The sequence below is a fragment of the Pyrus communis genome, chromosome 7, assembly GCF_041283825.1.
Source record: "Pyrus communis isolate YQ-2024b chromosome 7, ASM4128382v1, whole genome shotgun sequence".
Lineage (NCBI taxonomy): Eukaryota > Viridiplantae > Streptophyta > Magnoliopsida > Rosales > Rosaceae > Pyrus > Pyrus communis.
This window is the reverse complement of record NC_142571.1, coordinates 18,111,285-18,121,197: the sequence shown is the minus strand read 5'-3', so window position 1 is coordinate 18,121,197 and position 9,913 is coordinate 18,111,285. Positions and strand designations below refer to the sequence as shown.

Genomic DNA, 9,913 nt, shown 5'->3' with positions numbered 1-9,913 from the left:
AAATAGGAAGCAGTCCTAAGTTTCCTAGAGCAAGATCTCTACACGCACGAGTAGCGGGCAAACATCCCTTAACCAATCCAAAAGTGCCCAAAATAGGTAACAATCCATCCTCATCTTATATTCCCTACAAGGTATTTACTCCATAACCTTCAAAACATTCCATATAAATTGAGTTAATTGGCCAATTAATGGATTTATTACCTAATTAATCCATTAATTGCCAAATAACTCACCCATTACACCCCAAAAAACACTCAAAGGACGGCCACTTTTTCTCCCAAAAACTCTCCAAACACTTTTCTCTCTAAATTCTAACTTTGGCATAGGAGGTTCTTTGGCCAAAGCCCCCTCTCCCCCCCCCCCCAGCGAAATTTATCATGGGTGCGTGAGGCTCTTGGCCTTGACCAAAGGTGTTGATTGTTTTGTAGGTGCAATTTTGTCAAATAAGGAGAAGGCGAAAATTTGCATCCATAGATACATCTTTGAAATAATATTTATTCTTGGTTTTGGATCAAAGATGGACTGACGCAAAGCACATCGTAATTGTAATTGTAACTGTAACTCTTTCATGGACTGTGGTGCTTTGCTCAGGATCTCATTTTGTATATCTGGTGACATTATTCTTAATTTTACTTTTGGAATTTCTTCTAATAGGATATCATCTATTATTAAGTCTAAAGATATATTCCTAAGAAAACTTTCATATCTTTCTTGTTTTTCTTCACTTAGATGCTGATCTTGCTCATTATTTTGATGCTGCTCCATTTCAATGTCTTCTTCTAAGAGCTCAATCTTAATCTCTTATATGGGCTCATTAGCCTCTTGTTCTATAGGTTCAATAACCTCTTTTTCTTTATTCTTATGTTGATCAATTTCCACTCTTTTTAGGGTGTCATTTGCCTTCTGTTGCATTCTAAGAGATTGGAGTTCTTGGTTTATTTTGGTAAACTTACTAAGTAAGGACTCACGGTTTCTAGAAATGATTTGAAGGTTGTGCTCAAGAGAAAGAATATGATGCTAGCTTTGATGGATACTAAAATTAAAACTATCAAACTCTTGTTCTAAGGCTCTAATTAATTTTTCATGACTTAACCTCATGTTTGGCTGGTTGATTTGGATATTCCAAAAATTATCTAGGAGAACCTATTGCCTATCAGAAAGCCTTGGTACTGTTGACCTATACCTCAGAGTTGAATTTCTAATTCCTTCAACAATATTGCCATTAAAGTTGAAAGTTGGTGCTGGTGGTGATGCTGGTATGTTTATGTTATTTTGGAATCCATTGAATGGTGGAGGTCCATGGTGCATCATTATGCTATTGAAAGGGGCTCTTCTGCCTTGTGGTCTTGTGCCATTTGAGGATGATGGTCCACGATATTCCATTCCTGTTCAAAAATTAATCTTGATGAGATATCAGCTAATGTATTGTTATTACCTTTTATATGTTAAAAATTGGTTTAAAACTATTTCCTGTAATTGAACCAACAAAATTAACCTATCTTCGGACTACCTGTTTATTAGCATGTATTTTGTTATAATGAGAAACTATATTTTGACAATTTTTTCTAATAGTAAATACTTCATTATGTAAAAATAAAGAAAATGCCTCAAGTAATGCCTTAAGTGAGTTAAGTATTCCTAAAATAGTTTATGGTAATCTTGATTGTACATCACTAAATTTTCCTGATGAATATCTATAAACTTGTTCATCAAACTTTGGTGACTCCTTATGCTTTTTCTGGTATGGTATACCTGCTCATCCTAATGATGAAGCATCTGTTTCAACAATTTTGTAACTGTCATCTAATGGTAATGTTAATGGCTTAAGTTTAATAATTTCTTCCTTTATATTTTGAACTAATTTAATATCTTCACTATTAAAATACTTTTGTCCAGTTTTGTTAATTTTAATATGTAATACTGCTATTTTTCTTCCTAAACCAGTGATAAAATTTCTTGCATAATTTAACAATCCTAAAAATGCTTGTAACTGTTTTTTGTCTTCTAACTTATCTAGAAATTCTAAAACCTTTTTAGCTATATGATCTTGTAATTGTATATACATTCCTAAAAATTCTATATCTTGCTTTTCTAATGCTATTTTATTTTTGCTTCTCACAATTCCATTGTTGCTAAATTCTCGTAAAACTATCTCTAAATGCTTTCTATGTTCATTTCTATTTTTACTATGTACTAAAATATCATATACATAAACACTACAAAATGTATCATATTTCTTGAAAATTTGGTTCATCTTTCTTTGAAAGATCGATGAAGCATTTTTAAGTCCAAATAGCATAACAAGCCACTTAAAATGTCCTTATTTGACTTGTAACTATCTTCATATGTATTATCATTTAATCTCTTGTAATTATAAATTATTCTAGTTTTACCTCTCTTAAGCTCTGAATGTTTTCTCACAATAAATACTGCTGATCTATGTCTAGACTTAGAGGGTCTAATTACTTTTAAATTTAACAACTCTTTTACTTGCTGCTCAAATTCTTGTTTGTATATTAAACTAGAAGACATATCAGCTGTCTTTATGGTTAAATATGGATTAATTATATCTTATTTTGCTATTATTTTATTTTTATTCCAATGTAAGTGTGGGTTATCTCCTATAATTCTAGTTTGTTCTGCTAATTGTAAAAATTCTTCTAAACTCTTTGGTTTATTTAACTGTAATATTTTTATACGGGTTCTTTCTTCTAAAATCGGATATTCATGTTCAAATATTTCTTTATCAAACTCTTCTATGTTATTATGCTCATCATTTTCTTTTGAGTTTCCTAAATGATAACTATCTTGGCCACTAGACTCTTCTATACTTATGCTTTTGTATGCTTCTACTGTATTACTTTGATCAGTATTGTAATAGCTCTTTTGAAAAATGTTATGCTAGGGTTCATAAATAAAAAGCCTTGCAAACTTTTCAAAAAATTTAAACCTAAAATGAACGGGTATGATCCTAGCTTCGTGCTCTAGAAGAAAATAAAACTTGGAGCTTGGTCCAACTACCACCAGGAAAAAAGGTTGTTGGAAGTCGTTGGATTTACAAGATTATGTTCAAGGCTGATAGTTCTATTAAGAGACACAAGGCTAGGCTTGTTGCTCAAGGTTTCACCTAAACCTTTGGGGGTAGATTACAAAGAAACATTTGCACCTGTGGCCAAGATAAATTCAGTAAGGGTTCTACTTTCAGCTGCAGTCAATTGTGGGTGGACTTTTTATCAAATGGATGTGAAGAATGCTTTCCTTCAAGGACAGTTACAAGAAGAAGTGTATATGCAACCTCTTCCAGGTTATTATGATATTAAAGGCAACTTGGTTTGTAAGCTGCACAAGGTAATCTATGGATTGAAACAATCCCCAAGAGCTTGGTATGCCAAGCTCAGTTCAGTTCTAGAGAAGGCTGGATTCCTACGAAGTAATGTTGATTCCTCATTGTTTGTAAGAACTGGTACCAGTGGGAAGTTAGTGGTGCTTATCTATGTGGATGATCTCATCATCACAGGAAATAATGCTACTAAAATTGAGGCACTAAAGTTCTCACTACGTCAAACCTTTGCCATCAAAGATCTCGGGAGGCTAAATTATTTTTTGGGCATCGAAATGGCAAGCTCTTCAAAGGGGTTGTTTCTACATCAACGAAAATATGTTTTGGACCTTCTTTAGGAAGCAAAAATGCTTGATTGTAAACCTGCAATCACTCCCGTGAATTGTAAACTAAGGCTCCTGATAGGAGCATATTTATGTGACTTGTGTTATCTTATTTCTTTGCATTTACTTAGTTAATTTCCAATTATTTTGGTAATTTAAGTTATTTTCATATTATAGTAGGTATCATTACTCGTTAGGATGATTTAGTTTCTGTAATCAAGTGATTCTAAGTTGTTCTAACAACTTATGCCAGGAATATCTTCAAAGAGAGAGAAATGGAAGTGCAAGGCTGGAGAATTTTGCTTCAGGGCTGGAACTAATAGGACAAAAGGCATCAGAATCTGAAAATCCCTTTATTCTAGTGTTCTTTCTTCTTTTTATTTTTGTTAAGAAATTAAGCCACATTGTCACATCTTACGAAGTTATTGCGTTTTGCCTTACTGAATGAACATGGTTCTCTTTTTCCAGCTCCAAATGGGTACATAACAGAGCCGGTTTGATGCAGAATTCCTTTTGGCATATCTGTGCTCTGTCAAGTTCAAAGAGTGGATTGTTGCCCTGGCCACTCTTTTAAGACGATCTGAGGTACAACACGGTTCATTTGTCAAGTCTATGCCATATGAGGAGCATACCAGCATCATTGTCATTTCATTCACTTCGACATCATACTTTTGTTCCTATGCTTGAGTTCCTTTAGTATGAGTCATGAACAAAATTCATCATAACAACTTGTTCTAGCAGTATAATACTCGTGCAGTCTTAAAGGGTTTAAGTCGTGACCAGGGCATTACCCAGTTGATAGGTGCGGGGAGCCCAAGTTGACGTTGTCCTTTCTCCAGAAGTGTGTTATTTAAAGGGTACAATCCCTGGGTTGGAGTTTGAAGTCTATAATTCCATTGGCATGTAGGAAACACTTAGTATGGACAAGATGTGTATAGGCTTTGGCCCATGGCCAATGACAAGTGGTGCCGAGGTCAGAACTCAGGATGATGTTTTTGTGTGTGTCATGGTTTCGCCTAACCTTAAGCTAACATAAATCATGCACTTAACTGACAAATTCACACATTTCCACATTTGAGCAAGGCATATTTTTGTTGAAAATTTCTGTACATGAGCCCAGACGCTTTATGGGTGACCTTTTGACCGCGAGTGATGCCAAATTAAATTTGCACAGGTTCAATTCGATCTTTTCCAGCACGATATGCGGTTGTGGAAAGCATATAGCATCACCCTGCGGGTATTTATTGCTTAAAGTAGTGTTTACGTTCGACCAAAAAACCAGCGTCTATATTCCTTGCCCCGTGTGTCTCTAGATTAATGTTGTCCTCTATTGATATATGCTTTTCAGTCACATCCCGCATTAACTGAATACCATGATCTTCTTGGAGATTTGACCAGAGACTGTCATGATGTCATCCACCACAACTTTTGAAGAGAAATGAGGGTTATAGTTGGACCTGTAAGTCTGTATCCTGCTTGACAACAAATTGGTGCTCGCTCAGTTGTTTTTCTCCCTGAACATTTCTGTTTGCAGAGTAATGAATGTCGATCCGATCATGTGAAGATCAATAGGCAACTGATTCACACTGGTGCGACATCGAAGGTCTACTCATATACAATTTTTATTTATTACAATAATCAAATTACCGGTCTCACTGGAATTAGATATTCTTGTACAAAAAATGATGGCTGGAAACTTCTGTTAGGGAGTTCTATATGATGTCTTTGTTTGAGTTTTATGCAAGGTTTTAAAATACACTAGGCGCTAGTCGGGCGGCGAGCTGGGGCATAGCACCTAGGCGGACTTCAGTAAGAGTCGCAACCTAGGCGGGTGCCTAGGTGGGTTTAGTTGGGCTAGGCAGACGGCTAGGGAAACGCCTAAGCAGGTTTAGGCACACTTTCTTCATTTTCAAACACCTAAAGACTAATCAGGGTGATGGTCAATCACCTAGACTAGGCAGGGATTTTTAAAATAGTGGTTTTATGTTTATTTTTTTCTTCCTTCGTCACGTTTTGTATAATTTCTTTTTAGGTAGTATTCTAAGGCTGTTTTATATGAGTTACATGCGCAATTTTTGCATTTTTTAAAGCAGATTTGTTTTCTCTCAACACTTTGCTTGGCGTTTGGTCTTGTATCTTGGGTGTCCAGAAACTTTAGTCTAAGTGCATGCTGGTTGGCGCCATCTTCAATTTTTTGTTCCAGCATATTAATATAATAATTTGAATCTACATACTCAGTCACTTCACATGTGGATCAATTTCTAAGATATGTAAGACAACGTCAATACTTATGATACCTTATGATGACTCAAACTCTTTTGTTCTTAATGATTTCTACTTGTTAAATCTAGAACTTGTCATTGTAGATTGCATGCTAGGAACTAACTTAAGTCGAAAACACCATTCTCTTAACATACTACGTAAGAGAGTAATAAGTTCTAACAGTCAGCCAACTTGAGCATCTTCATCTAGAAATAATAGGAATTTGAATGAAACATAACATGTTTGCATGATTATTTGGCGGTAGATAGCACTTTCTCTAGCTCGTTTTCTTAATTTGTGAACTAAAATTTGTTTTCGTTATTTTATCATTGTCGTTGTTCTCTTTTTGTTGGATTTAATTAAAATAGCAAATCAACTCCAAAAATCCCAAAAATTTGTGTACTTCTGTGTGTATAGTGTCTGCATATAAAATTTCGTTGAATTTAGATAAGTATAAGTCTGTCTAATAATTATTTTTCGATGACTGGTCAATAGGAACAACATCCTAGTTTTTGTCAAGTTTTAAGTACTTAGGCATAACAATATTCTGCCAGAAAGATGCTACAATTGACAAATCCTAATGTTAATAAAGAAAATCATTAGAAAATTTGTGTGCTGCTTTGTGGTTTCCCCTATCAGATATAACCTAAAACAAATTCCTTATTATTTGCATAAATTACTAACAAGTAGGACTATTACTTTTAACAAATCATCCAAAAGTTACAAAACTGAGACATGCATATTAACATGATAAAGTAATAAATACCTTATCAACAATTAAACCAAAAATATCCAGTGCATACAAAATTATAAACCAAAACAAGAGTCGAATAAACTGCAAAAAGCTGTTGCAGTGAGAACTGAAAGTGTGACAAGCTACCCAACTGAGCAATCGCTGGGCCTCCGGTGTGTAACGTAGCACGAAATCGATACGACTTAGACTGCGGCATTATCTGGAAACGTTCTCTTGCCAAACGGCCTAACATGTCTTGCTGCTAGATTGTGAACGGGAGCCATTGATTTAGTAGAATCGTGTTAGAATATCTGACAAGAGTTCATTACTCATTAGATTGGCAAACGTGAAAGTTTTACATTACATACTGTTTCATACAACCTATCACCTATAGAATAACAATACAACATTCATTTTCAAACTCAAAACCTACAAAAACATCAGCTGGTAGTTATCGATCCTGTACTGCTGTTTTACTTAACCGAAAGCTGCGTGACTCCATGCTTGAGATTAACTTCTGAAACATCTGTGGGAAGTTTCGACCATCCCACGAATTCCTTCCCACTCATCCTCCTTCGTATGACCAGTGATATACTCAGCAGTAAACAGGCGGCTGCAACCAAAGGAACCGCCGCACCAACATTTCCACTTGGCCAGTTCCTCAAAACCCACCCGGCACAATGCTCACCATCAAGACTCCCCATTGAGTTATTCAACCTCATGATTTCAATGCCATTCAAAATCCCATCGATGGCATAAGGCACACTCATATTCGAAGGTCCTACACTTACTGACAGAACACCTGAATCCTCTCCATCAACCACAAAATCCGCATAGAATGGAGAAGCCAACATGTAATTCGCAGCCATAGACAAATCCAAATTCTCATATGCTAATTTCCCATTCACATAAACATTGAAATACAGCAATCCAATTGAAATACTAGCAATGTCACAAAAATGCAACCGAACAAGATACTTATATCCTCCAACGGCTGCAAAAACCCATGTCATATTGACATGCGGAATCAAAGCATTCGCACTATGAATCACCCGGGCCGTATTATACACATTATCGGGACCAACTTCCCTGGTAGGCCCTCCACCCTGATACTTAACCCGGCCACCAAAATACACCCTTTTCGACCCAGAATCCGATTCCAAATACTCATCATCAGTAACCCAAGTCCTCCACAGGGTATCATTAAACGGGGTGACTTTAGAACCTCCCACATTAACCCTATACACAACCTGAAGCGCTTGCTTAATTAGCCCATTAAAACCCTCAACTTTCTCATCACTCACAAACTTCGCTGTATCAGCAACGAGATCCTTCGGCGCAGAAATCACCTCAATCGCATTCACAAACGCAAAGTATGATTTTTTAGCAGGTACAAATTCGATTACAAGCTTTTTGGAATCGACCCAGATCAAGAACTCCATAACAACGGGGATTTTTGTAGCTCTAAAGTCGGTCAAAGTCACAAACCCATTGACCAAAACATGAAATTGAGCATCATTCCAATCCAATTTCAAAGAATTAAAGGTCTGGAAATGGAGGCGTACCAAATGGGTCCCTGGGTCGCGGATCTGGAACTCGTATATCGACGGCCGCCGGAAAGCCCTGGCCGTGCTGTAGATTTGGGGCGAATTGGGAACTGGGTTTTCATTTCTGAGCGGGATGGAGCGAGTTGAGGAGGAGAGGGGCGAATCAGGGTTGGACGAGTCGGGAACGAAGCGGCGATTGTCGACGGTGGATTCCGCGGTGGAGCCGCAGTCGACGAGGTAGATGTCTATTGGAGCGAAGTAGGAGTGAGACAGGGCGGAAAGGGTAGAGAGAGAAAATAGCGAGAGAGAGAAAAGGAGCTTTCTGTACGGAAACTCCATGGGAGGGAGTCTGGAGAATTCAGAAATGGCGGAAGAGGAAGAGCGAGACTTGAGTTTCGGGGGCTGTGGGTCTGCTGTCCCGGATTCCATGTCTCCTTGGTCTCTTTGTTTAGTTTGTGACACGTGTTTTACAATTTAACCCCACAAAACACTGTTACTTTTTATAAAATAAATTAGCATATCGACACACACAAAGTGTGAGAAAATTTTTTATTTTTGTTTTTAAAATAGAGGGGGAGAGGAAGATAATGATAGAGAATGTGAGAGTGAAAAGTTTTTTATTTTTTATTTTTTAATTAAAGATATGTTATGATTACAGGTAAAAATTTGAAGAAAAAAAAAAAAGTAAAATTTGATTGTGTGAAATTATATTTCTGCCTTATATTTCTTATTCATGAATAGTTTTAATTAGAAAGTTAAACTAGTAATTTCATAAATTTTTTACTTATAATAAATGTTTTATTAATCAGTAGAGATTATAAAAATTCAAAGAAATAAGAAAACCATCCACCCCAAAACTCCCGATACCCAGAATTTTTGTAGTTGAACTTTTCACTGGTGACTGGTGATTTAGAAATCATCGTACCATTTCTCTCCCAAGTGCTTCTCTCCCTCTTGAAAGTTGCATAACATTGCTAGCATGATTTGATCAGATCTGGATAAAAAATAAAAAAAAAAAAAAAAAAAAAAAGCAAACTGAAAAATAAGAGCACCGGCCGTTTTGCTCCCAATTGCAGAAACACGTGGGCTCCGACCACCGATCTTGCCGGTCTCTTTATTCACCAACACATCGTCGCCATCTTCTTCTTCAGTTTGATTTTCGAATTTTTCTACTTTGCTCTTTGTTGGGTTTGCGATGGCGAGGCGGACAAGGACAGAAGCCGAGGGCTAGGTTGAGTTCTAAACGGTTCGATTTTTTGTCAAAACCGAAATTTCGGTTCAGTTCAATCTTTTTTCGGTTTTTTCTCGGTTCGGTTTTTTTTTTTCCCTCCATAAAAATGAAAATTTTTGAAATATGAAATTTTAATATTTCCAATACAATCATAACATAGGAGTTTGTTGAGTTGCCACAATGGGGAGTTGAGGTGGAATTGATTCACCAACAATGTCCTTAAAAAATAAGAGAAAGAATCATTACAATTAATTGTTAAATAAATTGAGACTTAAGAACCATAGAGAAAGTATAGAGATGACAACTTACTTGCGATAGAGTAGAAGTAGATGAGTTTATTTTTTTCACAGGAGCTATTTGATATCTCATTGAATTTGAGCTTGAGCTTGAGGCCTTTGATGTACTTGACTTCATCTAATTAAGATACAAAACATATAATAAGTAAAGGTAGGATGCACATAATAAGCAAGGTCTATG

General features: G+C 36.3%; 1 pseudogene across 1 annotated transcript; it reads right to left on the bottom strand.

Moving 5' to 3' along the window:
* Positions 1-6,966: 6,966 nt before the first annotated feature.
* On the bottom strand, positions 6,967-8,671 carry LOC137734855 (putative receptor-like protein kinase At5g24010 pseudogene; annotated as a pseudogene). Its single transcript, XR_015963947.1, has one exon. The product of XR_015963947.1 is annotated as a putative receptor-like protein kinase At5g24010 pseudogene (transcript).
* Positions 8,672-9,913: the final 1,242 nt, after the last annotated feature.